This window comes from Camellia sinensis, chromosome 8 (assembly GCF_055761805.1).
Source record: "Camellia sinensis isolate YWXY chromosome 8, ASM5576180v1, whole genome shotgun sequence".
NCBI lineage: Eukaryota > Viridiplantae > Streptophyta > Magnoliopsida > Ericales > Theaceae > Camellia > Camellia sinensis.
In genome coordinates this window covers 132,261,351-132,280,053 of record NC_138968.1, presented here as the reverse complement: position 1 = coordinate 132,280,053, position 18,703 = coordinate 132,261,351, and the positions used below count along the sequence as shown (strand labels likewise).

Here is an 18,703-nt window from a genome sequence, read left to right as displayed (position 1 = left end):
GGGCTAACCGATGCACCGACTGTGTTTATGGATTTGATGAATCGAATCTTCCGTGAGTTTCTAGATCGCTTTGTGGTCGTCTTTGTGAATGACATTTTGATTTACTCACTTTCTAAAGGGGAACACGAGGAACATTTACGAGTGGTACTGGAGTTACTTAGAGCCCACAAGTTGCATGCTAAGTTTGGGAAGTGTGAATTATGGTTGAAAGAGATTAAGTTCTTAGGCCATGTGGTATCCGGGAAAGGGGTGACTGTAGATTCATCCAAGATAGAGGCAGTGCAAGATTGGGCACAATCTAAGAATGCTTTCGAGATCCGTAGTTTCTTAGGGTTAGCCGGATATTACCGTCGGTTTGTGAAGGATTTCTCTAGACTAGCCTCACCTTTGACTAGGCTGACGAGGAAGGGAGTTAAGTTTGTGTGGAATGAGACTTGTCAAAAGTCCTTTCAAGAGCTTAAAGTTAGACTTACCACCGCTCCAATCTTGATTATTCCGGAGAGGGGTTTGGGCTATTCAGTATACTGTGATGCTTCACGGGAAGGTTTGGGTTGTGTTTTGATGCAAGAAAAGAATGTAGTGGCCTATGGTTCGCGGCAGTTGAAAACCCACGAGAGGAACTACACTACTTATGACTTAGAGTTGGCAGCGGTGATATTTGTCTTGAAGATTTGGAAGCACTATCTGTATGGTGAGAAATTTGAAGTATTTTTCGATCACAAAGAGTCTGAAGTATCTGTTTACATAGAAAGACTTGAATTTAAGGCAGAGGAGATGGATGGAATTTAGAATGAACATTTATGAATGTGTAATGCATGTAATACCTTTTGTAATACAAACTCTGATGAATGAAAGTATATCATTTCTATTATGTTCATAGATCTTATGGATATGATTATTTGTATTATTTTTTGGGTCGTTACATGTATGAACTTTTATTTATATTTATTATGAAAATGGGGATTTGGTTTTGTTAATTTACTGTAAAAAAACTGTTTTCTTCTTAATTTTCTTAGAATAATGATTTAAGGATTTTTTTATATTCTTTTTGTCGTGCAATTATGATTATATGAGCTTTTATTATTATTATTTTTTTTTATGTCTTCTGCTTATGAATTTTGTTACATTTGGGTGAGTAATTGTTGAATAGAGTTGTTTTTTATAATTAATTGTTACTCATTGTGATCACAATATGGCTACATTCCCTTATTTTGATCTAATCACCAACTATAAAGGCAAAGTGGGCAGAGTATATGATATGGACCCAAATATGTATTACTACATTGATGCCTTGAAGGATGTGACTACAACAGTTCTCTCTCACATTGCATTGTGATATGCCTGGTACAGAGAATAGGAGATTAATAGAAAATGATCTTGATGTGTTGGATATGTTTTATGTGCAAGGTAGGAGTAAAACAATTAACTTATATGGACCCAGTTCTGTTCTTTCTTGAAATGTTTTTTTATATATGAAAATGATAATGAGCATTATTTCAAGCCGCAAATTAAGCATAATTTAATAAGCTAATTATAAATTTTTTGATAGGAGAAAAGCAAGAACTAAAGGGAGTCCTGTAAGAGAGAATGATTAAGATATAACTCTCAGCATATCATATAATCATTAGCAAAATCCTAGGGTTTTGTTTTTACTTGTTTTAAATGATTGGCAATTAGCAATCGTTAAGATTGATGAGTAAGGTTGCATACGTCTAACCCACCTCAAAGGCCACAATGACGGGAGCCATGTGAAGTAAGAATGATTGGTAATTAGAAATATTCTAGAAATTGCTATAAAAAAAAAATAAGAACACTGGTTTTTATTTATGCGTTCAATTATTCATTAATGGTGATCGGACCTTGTTAGGGGCTTATTATTATTATTGTTGACAGTTGTTGTCATCTTCCATTGTTAAATGCTATTTGGAAGCCTATAAATATAATTAAGATGAAGAAATAATTTGATCTCTATGCTCATCATTTAGGGAATGCCTGTGTACTTAATAATTTAAAAGAAAAAAGATTGTGTGGAAGCCTACGAATACAGTTGAGTTGAAGACATGAATGTAGTTGGTGGTTATTTGGAAGGCTGAGCATTGTTGACTTGAAAAGATGGGAAATTTTGGAAGGCCAGTTCTGTTCTAGGTTAGGGTTTTTATTAGTGTGGGATGGCCTAATTGTTGGGTTTAGTAGAGTGAAGCGAAGGAAGGCAAATCTTGGGGTGCTGCGAGGGACCATGATTAGTAGTACTAATTGATTGTGCTTAGTGGTGGATTATGTTCTATCTGGGTTTGAGTGAATAAAGACGGTGGGGTGGGGTTTGTCTAATGGGATTTTAGAAGTAGTAAAATGGGTGAATTCATCTAGCTCTAAGGTTTTTTATGTAACTAGAACGCTGAGAAGAAAAGAAAATAAAGAATTAGAGGAAGACAAACGCTACACATAGGTTACCTTTGGTATGGTTAGTTGCAACACACTACTTGAAAAGTCTTCAAAAGCTTTGAAAATTTCTCCAGACCAATCTTTATTGCATTTGAAAACTTCACATTACTACATGTAGATTAACACTAATAGGACTTGTACTTTGACTAGTAAAACCTACATTAAATACTGACCTAACATTTATTCATCCATACTAGGGCATACGCACTGCAGGAAACTCCTGCTTAAGCGGGTTATGGGGAAGGATTGATGTACGCAGTCTTGCCCCTCTTGGTGACCTGGAGGTGAGGGGATCGAGTCACGGAAACAACCTCTCCACTTTAATGCCCAATAATAATTATTCATCCATACTATCCATGGACCACGACTATAGTTGATGTCCAAGAATATTATAAATCATATTGAAAGCTGACCTTTACTGTATTTAACCTATATGAACATAAATCTTGGTTCTGCATTGGTCCTTATCATTGCCGATCAAAAAAAATTGTTCATTTTATGAAACTTATTATCCATCCCACCAAGCATACATGTAGTTCTATAAACTGCCAAGAGCTATATGAAAGTATATCATAGAATGGACAACACATTCCGAGAATATATTATGTAGTGAAGGTACAACGAGACAGTACTTGTGGAACATATTATGTAGATTGTAGTGAAGGTACAATGGGCACCCCCACCCCCTAAGGAATGCAACAATATTCAACTTTACAAATTTGATACAAGGAGTTCTCCTGGAATATATCATGTGCATTGCATAAGCTGATGATGGTGCTGAGGTCGCCTTGATGTAACTATTACAAAGTGCAGATTCTTGAACCATTAAGCCTTGAATTATTAGTGAACTGTGCTTCCTATATTTTGAAGATGATATTAATCAATTATTGCTATGGCGGTTCTAGAAAATGAGTTTGAATGATCTTTTCGTTTTCCCAAGATTTATGTTTTTATGAAGTAATCTGTAGTTGCCTTCAGAACATGTTGTCTGTTATCTTTTTTGTTATCTTCATTCACATTGCTAATTTGGTGCTCATGTTTCAGTCCTAGGGATTTAAACAAATATATTTTCTCCTTTTGTTTTTGTTTTGTTTTGTTTGGTTTATTTTAACTTATCGATTTTTTGCTTTCTCAATGGCATTTGATAGAAATAAAATGAAACTGATATATATTTTTTTAATAAAAAAATAAAACAATCCATACGTTAGATATGGGTTTGCATTGGTTTAGGTTCTTTAGGAATTCTATGGCTTAAAGTTATGTGCTTCATTATGATTTTGCCTAGTGCTGGGTTTTGGATTATGGTTGCCATTTTATATGTTACTCTTGTTTGTGGTGATAGACAAATTTTAATTTGATTTTATTGCAATGACGATTTTGTTTTGTTAGAACTAAAATATTTTCATTTTATATCTATCATGTGCAGATAAGCAATGGAGTTATCAGATGAGAGAGTGATTGTCAATACTAGTAAATTGAAATCTGTTGTATGGAATGATTTTGATAGGGTTAAAAAAGGTGACACCTATGTGGTTGTTTGTAGGCATTGCAGAAAGAGACTCAGTGGTTCTAGTACCAATAGGACATCACATTTGAGGAATCATTTAATCAGATGTCGGAGAAGATCAAACCATGACATTGTTCAACTGCTTTCAACAAAGGGAAAGAAAAAGGAAGCAACTCTTGCGATTGCAAATTTTAGTTTTGATCAAGAGCAGAGGAAGGGTGAAATGCTTAACCTCGTACATACTAGGTATGACCAAGAACAGACAAATGATGGTACCATTAATGTTGGACATTTTTTTTGATCGGCCAAGAAAAGATTTTATTGATGATAAACACATACAAAGTATGATAAATTACATCAATAAAGAGGAGCTTGGAGCTAGATTAAGCTCCAACCTCCTAGTTGGTGAGAGACCAACAAAGAAAACCAAAGAAAACCAGGAAGCAGTGAAGACAACAGTAAGAGCAAGAAACCAGAGCAGAACAACAGCAACTCTGGAGCAGCAACTAGCCAGAGCAAGACATCAGCAAGTAGACAAAAAACCAAAAGTATGGTTGAGGTTCAATGAGATTAAACTCAGCTAAACCCAACACAACATCAAAACCCCAGCAAAACCAACAAATACTAGCTCTCATGCTAACCCCATCAGTGCATAATGCAGAATTTCACATTTTGCAAATTGAACACAATATCATTGACTGAGTAGCAAAAAGAAGGTTAGAAGCTCTGAACCACAATGCAATCCATAAGTTCACACAACTTTTCCAAATCCACCCGCGTGCCCTTAAAAAGATTTTCATTCCTTTGCTTCCATATAGACCATAGCACCGCCAATGAAATGATCTTCCAAATCACCTTCAGCCTTTTGTTGCATCTATAACCAGTCTACCATTGAAAAAGGCCAGACACTAACCCCGGCTGCACCCAAGATACTCCCCACTACCTGATACCATTTTACCAAACTCTCCAACTAAAAGGCCAACACAGCAACACATGAGTGATAGTTTCCACTTCATTCTTGCAGAAGATACAGTTAACATCTGAATTAGCACTGAGGACTTCAATTCTTTGCAAATAGAAAGATGTCTTGATCCTCCCTTTCCGTGCTAACCATCCAAAAAATTACACTTTCGGTGGGGCCACATTCTTCTAGATGAAGCCCCCTAAGTTTGTAGGCAGAGTAGAAGGTAATTCATTCCACTTGTATGTAGAAGCAACAATATACACACCAGACTTTTCTGCAGCCCAATTCAAACTATTTAGCACTCCATTCCTGAGAGCTGGAGCAGTTTGTAACAACTCCTTCAACCTCCTTAACTCATCAAGTTCCCACTAAAACAAAGCTCTTCTGATGGCCAACTCTCACTCCTCATTTCCATTACTCATGTTATTTACCACTGCCACTAATTCACCTTTATCAAGGGACACAGAGAATAGTCTAGGAAATGTATTTTTTAAATACTCATTACCAACCCACAGATCCAACTACAATTTTATGAACCTCTCATCCCCAATAATGATCTTTGAGTTGGCCTTAAAGAACTCCAGCAGCTAAGGGCACTTATCAGCAACCCCCAATATATCCCTCCACACCATAGACAACCTAGAACTTGCATCATGGTCTGGCCACCAACCCCCTCCAGTCTGTGGATACTTGCTACAGATCACTTGTTTCCAGAGAGAGCCAGTTTCACACCCAAATCTCCACTACCATTTCAAAAGAAGACAGTCATTCACGATTCTCACCTTTCTAATGCCTAGACCCCCATTGCTTTTGCTTTGAGTGATTTCCCTCCATTTTACCAAATGAATTTTCCTTCTAAGTTCATCACCCCCCAAAGAAATCTAGACTGTATTTTATCAATCTCTTTGGCTATCCCTGCAGGCATTTTAAACATAGATAAGTAGAAAACTGGTAATGATGATAGCACAGACTTGATCATTGTCAACCTACCAGTGAAAGATAAGAGCCTTCTCTTCCAAGAAGCTAACTTTGATTTGAAATTTTCAAGGACAAGTTGCCAAGTCCTTTTTCTCCTTGGATTAGCACCCAATGGCATCCCCAAATATTTCAACGGTAGCCTATGATGGAAAAAGTTTAAGATGGCAGCAAAGTCTTTAGTAAGCTCTTCATTTATTCCAACTCCACACACTACACTCTTATGATAGTTGATCTTCAACCCATAAAATATTCAAAACACCTCAATATTCTTTTGTTATTAAGCACCTCCTCCCTTTTTGCCTCACAAAACAGAATTGTGTTATCAACGAACTGTAAATTAGTAATAATAAGATCACTTGAACCAACTGTTGCACCCTTAATCAAACCAGACTGGACAGCTCTATGTAGCAGTATGTTGAGACCCTCAGCCACTATATTAAAGAGAAAAGGGGATAATGGGTCACCTTGTCTTAGACCCCTTTGGGGACTAAACTCAGTTGTAGGTGATCCATTCACCAAGATAGAAACTTTGGCTGTTGAAACACACTCCTTCATCCAGTTGATCCATTTTGAGCCAAACCCAAAGTTTGATAACATGGAGAAGAGGAACTCCCAATTAATTGAATTGTATGCTTTCTCAATATCAAGTTTTAAGACAAGGCCTTGCTTCTACTTCTTCTTCCAACCATCAACTATTTCATTAGCAACCAGGATACCATCTAAAATGTTTCTACCCCCTATGAAAGCTAATTGAGACTCACTAATGATCTTAGGTAATTCTACTTTAATCCTACTAGATAAAACTTTGGAGAGCACTTTGTACAATGAACCAATGAGACTAATAGGCCTGAATTCACTGAGACTAGAAGGGTTGTCATTCTTTGGAATCAAAGCTACAAATGAGCTATTAATACCAAAAACCAACTTTGAATTGGTATGGAACTCTCTCATGAACTGCATCACACCCCCTTTGATTATTTGCCAACACTTATGGATCATCATAAGATTAAAGCCATCAGGCCCTGGAACCTTGTTGCCATCACAGTTTTTAATTGCTGCCACTACTTTTGATTTTGTGAACTCAGCTTCCATAGCAACTCACACCTCTTCACCCCCAATTGATTTAAATGGACCAGATAAGCTTGGCCTGTTGAACCATGATTCTGCAAACTGCCTCTGGAAGTGATTCAAGACTTCAATTCTTATTTCATCCGGATCTTCTTTCAAAACCCCATTAACCTCAATTGAGCACAATGCATTCCTATTCCTTCTTAAGAAAGCCATAACATGGAAGAATTTTTTTATTTCTATACCCTTTTAATACCCAGTTAACTCTAGACTTTTGCAACCATAGCCATTCCACCATTTTACTCAATTTCCAGGCTTCTCCTTTTACCTCATTTCGTCTACTTTTCTCTGTATCAGTGAGTAACCTTTGTTTAGTTGCCAAATCCAAGTCATGTAATTCCTCCTCCAGTTGCTTAAGTTTAAAGTCCACTTTACCAAAAATTTTAAGGTTCCATCTTTTCAATGCTACTTTAAGTGCTCTCAGTTTCCTTAAACATTTGAATCCAGCCCAGCCATCTATATGAGATTCAGCCCACATTTTTTGCACAAAAGTTTTAAAATTCGGATGGAGGGTCCAGGCATTTAGAAACCGAAATGGCTTTGGGCCACAATCTCTCTCATCTTCCATCAATAAAATAGGACAATGATCTGAAAGCCTTCTTGGTAAGCCCCGTAGTTTAAAGTTAAATTTCTGCAACCAATCTAGACTGAGTAAGAACCTGTCTAACCTACTCCATTTGACACCTTCCTGAGAGTTACACCAAGTGAACTTTCTCCCCAACATTGGTATGTCACACACTTCTACATTATCAATTAGCTCATTAAAATCATTCATACCTCTACTCCTTTGAGAACAACCCACCCACTCAAATAATTTCCTTACCTCATTGAAATCATCCCCCAAACACCAAGGGTTGACAAAACTTTTCTTTAAATTCTTCAAAGTTTCTCATACCCCTTTCCTACTGGCACCATATGTTAGACCGTATACATTTACAATAACACAGGCTAGACTTGTATAGAGAGTACCTGATAGAATGGTAAAATTTTTGTTGCTGCAATAGTCTAGTAGTTGAAACACTTGTGGATTCCAGATGCAGAGTAGTCCACCAGCTGCACCCTCTTAGTCCACAGCCATATATGCCATCTGATCTCCAGGCCAACAAGATCTGACAAAATCCTCAGTGATAGCTGGTCTCTTTATTTCTTGAAATAGTGTCATATCCACCTTCCTCTCAGATTGAAGTTTTTTTATTTTTCTTCTTTTAGTAGGCTTGCCTAACCCTCTAATGTTCCAGGATAAGATCTTCATTAAAACAAATTTACACTCCAAGATACCAGGGCAGATACAATTAATCTTCCTTGCTACCCCTTTGACCTAGTACCTCCTTGTCTTTTTCTTCCAACTCCATCAATTTACTAAGCACTTCCTCCTCATTACCTTTACAGTTCATCCCAAGTATCTTTCCAATTTGTAGAGATGCTTCTACCTCATTAAGTAGTAGCTGACCACAACCAGATTTGCTTGCCATGGATAGGGAGATTACTGCAGCTGCCGACCTAAATATAGCCATTTTCTTGCTACCACTTTGTTTCTCTTTTGTGTTAACTTTCCCTTTTTGAGCTACCACTGTAGTCTTACAGTTTACTACACAGTGAGGCACCTTTTCAACTCTGTCATGGGCTACTTTCCCCTTACTGGTATGATCTTCACCCTCCTGTGTTGGTTGATCCTTTGGGTCACTTACCACAGATGATCTATGGCCCAATATGTTCCCACACTCTATGACATGGGCCTTACTTAATAGCACTTCAATATTAAGCCCATGACCATTTTTCTCAGGCCCATTGAGACTCTTCATAAAACCTGGAGTAACAACTCCATCTTCAACTATCTGGTTACCTTCTGTTTGAATCTGTATAGGGTTTAGCAATGATTTGACTGACTAAGTCCCGCATGCTCCCCCTCTACCTCCAGCTTGCTTCTGCAGACAATCCGTCTGGCTTATAGTCATGATAGTCTCCTCAACCCTAGACATGCTTACACCCCTATCTTGTCCATCAATGGCTGTATGTTCATCATGTCTTACCCCCGGCCCCCTACCTCCTTAGCATCGCTTATGTCCAGCACATCTCTAACTTGGCCCTTCACATCAGCTTGGTCTTCACCCTTTTTGCTTCCCACAACAGATCTCTATTCTTGTTCCTCACCATGTGAAGTTGAATTTTTCCCTTTGTGCTGCTCACTATAACATTTACATTGCTTGTATATCACCTCCGAAATCACCACCTGGTCTTCACAGACTTTGACTTGGTAGGTTATCCCCTTGCAACTCAAGGTGATTGTTGTGTTTATGGACTCCATACATTTTGTAGAAATCCTCACCTTCCCACTGTGAAAAGAATTCATTCTGGTTGTGTCCTCGTCAATGCCAATGACTAGGTTAATAGAATTAGTTATGAGATGACATTATAATTTCTATTACTTAGATGGATAATTTTGTAATTTTGAGAAACTAGGGTAATAAGCCCACATGTTGTGGCTTTAAGGCCTAAAAAAAAAAAAGGAAAAAAAAGAAGAGAGAGAAACAAACAAAACTGAGGCTGGTGAATTGCTATGGAGGGTTTTGGAGGCGGCAAAAAAGAAAAGAAAAGAGAGGTTCAAGTGAGGCTGTACTAGGAATTGGAGACAGCACGTTGGGTGATATTGGGACCCATTGGTTGAGGTAAAAATCTTCCTGTACTATTGATTATTAAGTTTATTTTGAGGAATTAAACAATCAATCCATTATGGGGATTTGGAAGATCTATAGGTGCCTACTTAGGTTTTGAGAATTGGGTGCAACGTGCAGGCCCGACCTTGAGATTTTCGGGGCCCAAAGCCGATAATTAACTAATAAATTTCTGGGGCCCATCATATTTTTTTTTTCATTGAATGAAAAAAAAAATGAAGGTAAAGGACAAAAGATTTGTGTCAAAATCACAAAAATTACTTAACATTACATTACAACAACTGATAAGTATCACTTGATTCTCGCTCTTCTTACATTTTTAAAAGCAAATAAATCAATTATACTTGCATAGTGGTGGAGCCACATGGGGCCTAGGGGGTCACGTGCCCCCCTGGATTTTTGTTTTTGTTTGTTTGTTTGCTTTTTTTTTTTTTAACATATGTATATAAATAAAATTTTAAACAAAAATAATATTTAGAATAAAATGTCAAGGGCATTTTTAAATTTATGAAAACAATAGTGATTATTTTATTGAAAATGAAGTGACTACAACAAATTATATTTTTTTGTATGAAAGTTTTATGAAAAAATCTCAATGTAAAAGTAATATTCATCATTATTGATATGCAAATATAATTAATTTCACTATATATATGTAAAAATTACTAGAGTGTTAGTTATATTTGCATGTGAAGTTCACCCTTCATATGTTGCTTTACTAGTAGTTGGTGATATTATATGTTAATAATGACGTGATATCACTATTATATGAAATTTTTACTTAAATTTTGTAAAAAGTTGATTTATCTTACCATTATATAATTTATTTTAAGAATTAAATATATGACCGTTTTTACATTGTCCATAATATACTAGTTACACACAATATTTTTTTTTTTCAATTTTACTCGAAGTTAATTGTAAAATTTTATGTGAAATACTTTTGTAATAATTTATTTAAGTTTTTATACTTAATATTAATTCAAAAATTATTATTATCTTCTTATTGTTGGTTATGGAAAAAAAAAAATTTAAAGTTGTAATCAAGAAGTGCCCCTTCTAATTTAATTTCCTGGCTTTGCCACTGTACTTGCATAATCTAGTTTTTTTGCAAAATCATTTTCAATGGATAACAATGCTAATTATTTTAAATGGGATTTTCAATTTTTTTAATGAGTCAATTTATTTTAAATTAGTTTGGGCATTCCTTAATTTTTTTGGGCTTAAAACATACCTAATATATTACACTAAACTATAATAGGAGGGGGCCCTTTTTGGGTCTATTGTCCATAGATAACAATGCTAATTTTTTTGAATGGGCCTTTTAATTTTTGAATGGGTCAATTTATTTTAAGTTGATTTGGGCCTTCTTCAAATTTTTTTGGACGTAAAACATACTTAATATATTATACTAAATTTTAATAAGAGGGGCCCATTTTTTGGGTCTATTTTGAGGAGCCCTAGGCCATGGCCTGGTGAGCCTATGCCTAGGGCCGGCCCTAGCAACGTGCAACTATAACTTTGGGTGGGTAATAGAAACAGTGGAGTTTTGTATCATGGGTAAGGGTGTGTTTGGCTATAAAGTTGGGTTGAATGGTTTGGTCACTTGGATATTAAAGTAATACGTTAATCTAATATGGTGGGGCTTTTGTGGGTGTATGTAACACGTAAAAATATTAATTTATTTGAGGTTTTATTCATTAGGTTTGTGTGATTGAAGTGGTGAAGCTGGGTGTTTGGAGTTGGTGTTGGAATATTATTTTTAAGCATTTGAGGTAAGTAACCCTCTATCACTGTTAGTTCATTTTTATTCCTATTGAATCATTTAAAATTATAAATATTTATTTATAGCCTTCATGTTCTCTTAAAATAAAATATGGGTCAAGTATTAAACAACATCGAATATTATTATGAAAATTATTTAAATATTTTGTGAAACTATTCTGAAAATTCTACCAAATGTTTATTCTAAAAATATCGAATATTTTATTTAAAAGTTGTGTATTGTTTGAATTTTGAACATCACTCTAGTCTGACTATGATTTGGACCCTAGCCAATGGGGGTTATTTATTGGCACAGAAACTAGTTTCTTTTGGGGCTTTACCACCGGCCTATGTGTGGTTTTGGGCCTTGTCACGGGCTAAGTGACCGTAGTCACCAAGACTTGAGTTTTGTGAATCGCATCATTAAACTATCTGAATATTGAACCATCGATTTGAACAACGAAATTCTTCGAATTATGTCACGACCCAAACCCGGCCCTATGGGTTTAGCACCGTAACCGGCCAGTAATCCGAGATTACCGAAGGCCTGCTTAACAGAAATACAGTAAAACAGAGTACAGGGCCTGACGGAAGCCAATACAGTAATTAAACAATGTCCAATGAGCTGTGACAATCTGCATGCAAAAGATTTTCCATGCATTCATACATAAATGGCACAGAACAGTATGAACAATATTCACATCCATTCAAACTAGGGACTCAACCCTACATAACAGTACAGAAAACATTCCGTCTGTACAAAATAGTACGGTCTATACAAAATTTACAGTCACACAGTACAGGGACCTAATCCCTGTATAACAGTACAGTAACACTCGGTCTATACAGAACAGTAAAACAGTACAGAAGACAGGTGGGGGAAACAACCAAAACACCCCCAAGCCATAGCATGGCAGCTCGGAACCTCGCAGTGAGGCGCAAAGGCTGGCTTGACAAAACTGGAGTAACCCTGACGCTCCTAGCTCTGATCTGGTGCCTGTACACCTACATATATATATGAGCAGTGAGCTAAAGCCCAGTGAATAACATAAAGCGTAAAGGGGTTTAGAATGAATGTCCTTACAGTAATGAAAACAGTTCAATTCAATCAGTATTTCAGTCGTTCAGTACAGTAAACAGTCATATGTGGTACATCCATTAGCATAACAGTAACAGTAGGTCTTGAAAGACCGAACAGTAATGATGGCCATCAGTCAGTAAACAGTAGTGGTTCCACGAGGGAACCGACAGAGATCTCTGTAACAGTAACAGTAACAGTAAACCGTAGGTACTAAGGATGCCACAGTACAGTTCAGAAATAAAGGACATACATTCATTCAGTAAATAATACCAGTTCAGTAAACAGTTCAGTTCAGTATTCAAAAGATAATCAGTTGAACATATCTTTACACAATTGTTACTCACAGAGTTCTGGGCCACAGTATGCTAGAGCGTGTCTCCCCAGTTGCCAACCCTACACAGTTCACAGGTTGAACACACTAAGCTACACAGTTGGGAAATATCATAACTTAATCCCTAATTTGCCTTGGTGTGTTCTACAACGATATCCTCATCTAAATGTCTTAAACTAGGCCTAAGAATGCCTAGGATGGGATGAGGATGCAAAAATACACTTAGAAAACATTTTCAGGATTTTCAGAGAAACAGAGTCCCGCTCGAGCGCAGGTTTCCCCGCTCGAGCGTACAGGCAAACAAAGGTACACGCTCGAGCGTAAACTTTCCCGCTCGAGCGTACTGTAAAAGTACTGGATGGGTGAAATCCCCGCTCGACGCCCGCTCGAGCTTGGGACATGACTCCGCTCGAGCGCCCAATCCTCCGCTCGAGCGGACTGTAAAACAGTGCAAGATGCTGGAAGCTCGATTTTCCCGCTCGAGCGGCACTTCCCCCGCTCGAGCGGACTACTGAAATCTGGAAATCTCAGATTCGAGCTCCAGGTTCAAAACCAAGCTCAAAAGCATCAAAACCAATCCTCTTGGGCCCATTTTCTGGAAAACATTTATAAACACATAGAATATCATGTTTCAAAGCTCAATTTTAAGAAATCAAAGCCCAAGGGCGTTTAATTCAAACTCAATTTAAACCATTTTTTTTCCAAGCACACGATGAACATGCAAACATGCATGAATTCAAACCATTTCAAAGCTTCGATTTGATGCTCTAAAGAGCCAATTCTTTTCAAAACATGATGAAATCATGGACTACACTCAAGACATGAACATGCATGTAACATTTTGCCATGAACTCAACTCAAAATCCAACAATACTAACATGCATGCAAAGATTGAGCTTCAATCCACCATTAATGAACCAAATCAGGACTTAGCTCTACAAATTAACATGAACCATGCAAGAATCAACTCAAAACATGAACAAGAAGACAATGGAGCTACCTTTAGTCTTGTATTTAGGATAGGGAAGCTCAAATGTACAAAAACTCCTTCAATTCTTCAAGATTCTCAAGCTAAAACAACAAGAACAATTCTCTCTCTCTCTAACTCTCTTCTAGGTCGGTTAGAGGCAACACAAGGACTGATGAAAATGTGTTATGTGAGTGTAATGAGAATCAAAGATGACTCAAGTAGTGTATTGAGTGGGCCACTCATGTGGCAAAATGGTAAATATGGCAAACTCTTTAATTAGCTTAATTTAATCTAATTTAATCATACCTAATCAGTTTTCAGATAAATATACCATAAAATCACATTAATTATGAGGGTCACGGAACATCAATCGGTTTCTAATTCGGCCGCCGATAAGGCCTTCAATTAGCAGTTTAAACATATAAGCATGAACAGATAATCATACAGGCAAACAGATAGAATGCAATTTAACTAACATATACTCAATCAATTCGGTTTCCATTTCAGTCAGTCAGTTCAGTATTTCATTCAGTTCGATTATCAGTCAGTTATCAGTTCCGTTTAGCAGTAATCGATGATTATCGGTAATCGATCAGTCCTTAATCAGTAAATAGTATGAGGGTTGTTACAGTCTCCCCTCCTTATAAAGAGTTTAGTCCTCTAAACTCGAGTTACCTTCATTCTGGAAGAAAACAGGATTCAGTGGAAACAGTTCAGGATATCTTTTGGCCATGTCATCTTCCCTTTCCCAAGTGGCATACACGCCACCGTGGTTTTGCCAGTCAACTTTCACTAACGGGATCTCTTTGTTCCTCAGTTTCTTGATTCGTCGGTTTACAATCTGTATAGGCCGTTCCTCGTAAGTGTAGTCATCACTCAACACTATCCGAGTAGGCTCAATCACATGGAAGGGATCCCGGAGATAGTCTCTTAACATAGAAATGTGGAAGACGTTATGCATATGCTCCATTTCAGGAGGAAGCGCAACTTGATACGCCACCGGATTGATTTTCTCAATGATCTCATATGGTCCGACGTATCTCGGTGCTAACTTGCCTTTGACTCCAAAACGAGTCTGGCCTTTCATTGGTGTCACTTTCACAAAAACGTGATCACCCACTTCATACTCTCTGTCCCGTCTTCTGACATCTGCATAACTTTTCTGTCTACTCTGTGCAGTTTTCAGTCTTTGCTGTATCAGTTTCACTTTCTCAGTTGTTTCATACACAATCTCGGGCCCAAGCAAAGGCCCATCTCCAACTTCTGCCCAGCAAATCGGAGATCTACATTTTCTGCCATACAATGCCTCAAAAGGCGCTATACCAATACTCGAATGGTAGCTGTTGTTGTAGGCGAATTCAACTAATGGCAGATGACTTTCCCAGTCTCCCTGAAAATCAAGGACACACATTCTCAGTAAATCCTCCAGAGTTTGGATGGTCCTTTCCGATTGGCCATCTGTCTGAGGATGATAGGCACTACTCAGCCTCAATTCAGTACCCAATGCAGTCTGTAGGCTTTGCCAAAACCTCGATGTAAACTTCGAATCCCTGTCAGAAACAATAGACACAGGCACTCCATGCAGTCTAACAATTTCATCAATATAGATAACAGCCAATTTGTCCGCATTATAAATCGTCTTGACAGGTAAGAAGTGAGCAGATTTAGTCAGTCTATCAACAATAACCCAAATTGAATCCATACCTTTTCTGGAGCGAGGTAACCCAACGATAAAATCCATGGTGATATGCTCCCATTTCCACTCTGGTATGGGTAAGGGTTGCAATAGTCCGGCAGGTCGTTGATGTTCAGCTTTGACCTGTTGGCAATGGAGACATTTGGATACAAAATCGGCAATTTCTTTCTTCATTCCCGGCCACCAGAAATTCTGTTTCAGATCTTGGTACATTTTCGTATTCCCCGGATGGATAGACAATTTCGAATTGTGGCCTTCTTGCAGAACTCTTCTTTTCAGTTCAGTATCATTTGGTACACACAGTCTTTCTTGAAATTTCAGTACATTATTCTCAAATTTGAATCCCGGTCTCGGTTTGGATTCTCTTCCCTCGATGATCTTCTTCAAGAAATCATCCAGTTGCTGTTTTTCTTTAATCTCTTCAATCAGCGCCGGTTGAGCAGAAATAGCAGCTAAGATTCCACCTTGTTCTCTCAAAACAATTTCAATTTCAGATTTTTCAAGGTCACAAAGCAACTCTTTCTGTCCTGTAAGCAGATAGGCTAAGTTTCCAATCGACTTCCGGCTCAATGCATCGGCAACGGTATTGGCTTTTCCCGGATGGTACAGTATCTGTAGGTCATAATCTTTAATCAGTTCTAGCCATCTCCGCTGTCTCATGTTCAGTTCTTTCTGTGTGAAGAAATATTTCAAACTCTTGTGGTCGGTATATACTTCACATGTTACCCCATACAGGTAGTGACGCCAGATTTTCAGTGCAAATACTACTGCAGCAAGTTCCAGATCATGGGTCGGGTAGTTCTTTTCATGTGGCCTCAACTGTCGGGAAGCATAAGCAATAACTCTCCCATTCTGCATTAAAACACACCCCAGACCCATATGAGAAGCATCACTAAATACAGTATAACCATCCGTACCTGAAGGTAAGGTAAGAACTGGTGCAGTCACTAATCGAGTTTTCAACTCCTGGAAGGCAGATTCCCTTTGGTCAGTCCAGTCAAATGATGTCCCCTTTTGTGTTAGCTGCGTCAGTGGTAGGGCAATTTTGGAGAAATCCTTGACAAATCTTCTGTAATATCCAGCCAATCCCAAAAAGCTTCGGACTTCAGTCACATTTGTTGGTCTAGGCCAGTTCACTACAGCTTCAATTTTCTGCGAATCAACAGAAATTCCATTTTTGCTAACAACATGCCCCAAAAACATAACATGGTCAAGCCAAAATTCACATTTAGACAGTTTAGCATACAGTTTCTGTTCTCTTAAGGTTTGCAGGGCAAGTCTCAGATGATGTTCATGTTCTTCTATACTTTTGGAGTAAATCAATATGTCATCAATAAATACAACAATAAAGTCATCAAGGTACGGTTTAAAAATTCTCTTCATGAGGTCCATAAAAGCAGCAGGGGCATTCGTGACTCCGAATGGCATAACCAAAAATTCATAGTGTCCATACCTTGTTCTAAAAGCAGTTTTATCAATGTCTTCCGGTTTAACCTTCAACTGATGGTATCCGGATCTGAGATCAATCTTGGAAAATACTTTAGCACCCTGTAACTGATCAAACAGGTCATCAATACGCGGTAATGGGTATTTGTTCTTTACAGTTACCTTATTCAGTTCACGGTAGTCAATGCATAGTCTCAGTGAGCCATCTTTTTTCTTTACAAACAAAACTGGTGCACCCCATGGTGAGGTACTCGGTCTGATGAACTTTTTGTCTAGCAGTTCTTGCAGTTGCACTTTTAGTTCTTTCAATTCAGTTGGAGCCATTCGGTATGGAGCTTTAGAAACTGGTTGTGTTCCGGGAATCACATCAACAGTAAATTCAATCTCCCTGTCAGTCAAATCTCCTGGAAGATTATCTGGAAAAACATCTGGAAATTCTCTGACTATAGGAATGCAATTCACATCAGTTTTAACACTATCATCAGTAGACACAGTCAGTACAGAACACAGATATCCTTTACACCCCTTTCTAATTAATTTAACAGCTTTCACTGACGAAATCAAATACGGAGGAGGTACTACTCCACTCCCATTAAACACAAATTCAGGCAAACCAGGTGGACGGAAAACAACTTGCTTGGTCACACAGTCAATAGTGGCATGATATTTTTGTAACCAATCCATCCCCAATATTACGTCAAAATGATCAATGTTCAATGGCAGTAAATTAATAAACAGATGCATATCCCCAACAATGATTTCACATGCGGGGTACATATAAGCACATATCATAGATCCCCCTATGGGTGATGATATGGCTAGCAGATAGTTCATAGGTTCTAAGGGTCTATTCAATTTCCGTGAGAAAGCATGCGATACATAAGAATGCGTAGACCCCGAATCAATTAATACATATGCATTTTGTGTACAAATAGAGAGAATACCTGACACAACGGTCTCGGTATTCTGCACATCTCCCGGTACTAGTGCGAACACTCGGCCTTGCCTCACAGGCTCTTTCCCGGTAGCTTTAAGGTTAGGCTTTGGTGGAGCATTTGATGTTGCTGCGCTTGGTGTAACTTTACCACTGGCTTGTGGAGCAGAGGGGCAGTCTTTAACCATGTGGCCCACCTTGCCACACCTGTAACAGGCTCCAGATATTCTGTAACAAACTCCCTTATGATTTTTACCACATTCAAAACAGGGCGGTATTGTACGATTTCCTTGACTAGAAGTAGTCATTGACCCTGTGTTTTGATTTTTGTTCAACGGGTTGTGTTTGCCTTTCTTAAATTTAAAACCCTGCCTTTTTCCATGCCATTCGGTGGTTGGTGTTTCAGATTGTTTCACTGCTGCAATGTTCGACTCGGCCATCAATGCCCGGTCGAGAACACCCACAAAAGTCGGCAGTTTCAAGACATTTATTCGGTCAAGAATTGCAACATTAAGGCCACCTTCAAATTTTCTGGCCTTCTTATACTCAGTATCCACCATGTGTGGTGCATATCTAGCAAGTTCAGTAAATTTGGTTTCATATTCGGCAACAGACGTGGTGCCCTGTTTCAGTTGTTCGAATTCAGTCACTTTCCTATCCCTAACACACTGAGGGAAATACTTTTCAAAGAAGGACTCCTTGAACTGAGCCCAAGTCGTAACAGTATTTGTATCACGGATTAACATCCACCACCTTCTAGCCTCTTCTTGTAGGGTGAAGGTAGCTAACA

General features: G+C 38.0%; 1 pseudogene across 1 annotated transcript in view; it reads left to right on the top strand.

Annotated features, from left to right (window-relative positions):
- The first annotated feature begins 3,875 nt into the window (after nt 1–3,875).
- LOC114287145 (zinc finger BED domain-containing protein RICESLEEPER 1-like) overlaps nt 3,876–18,703 on the top strand; it is a 32,894-nt pseudogene continuing 18,066 nt past the window's right edge. The window contains exons 1-2 of the transcript XR_014338228.1: nt 3,876–4,221; nt 5,548–5,569. The product of XR_014338228.1 is annotated as a zinc finger BED domain-containing protein RICESLEEPER 1-like (transcript). The remainder of the gene's footprint in view (nt 4,222–5,547; nt 5,570–18,703) is intronic.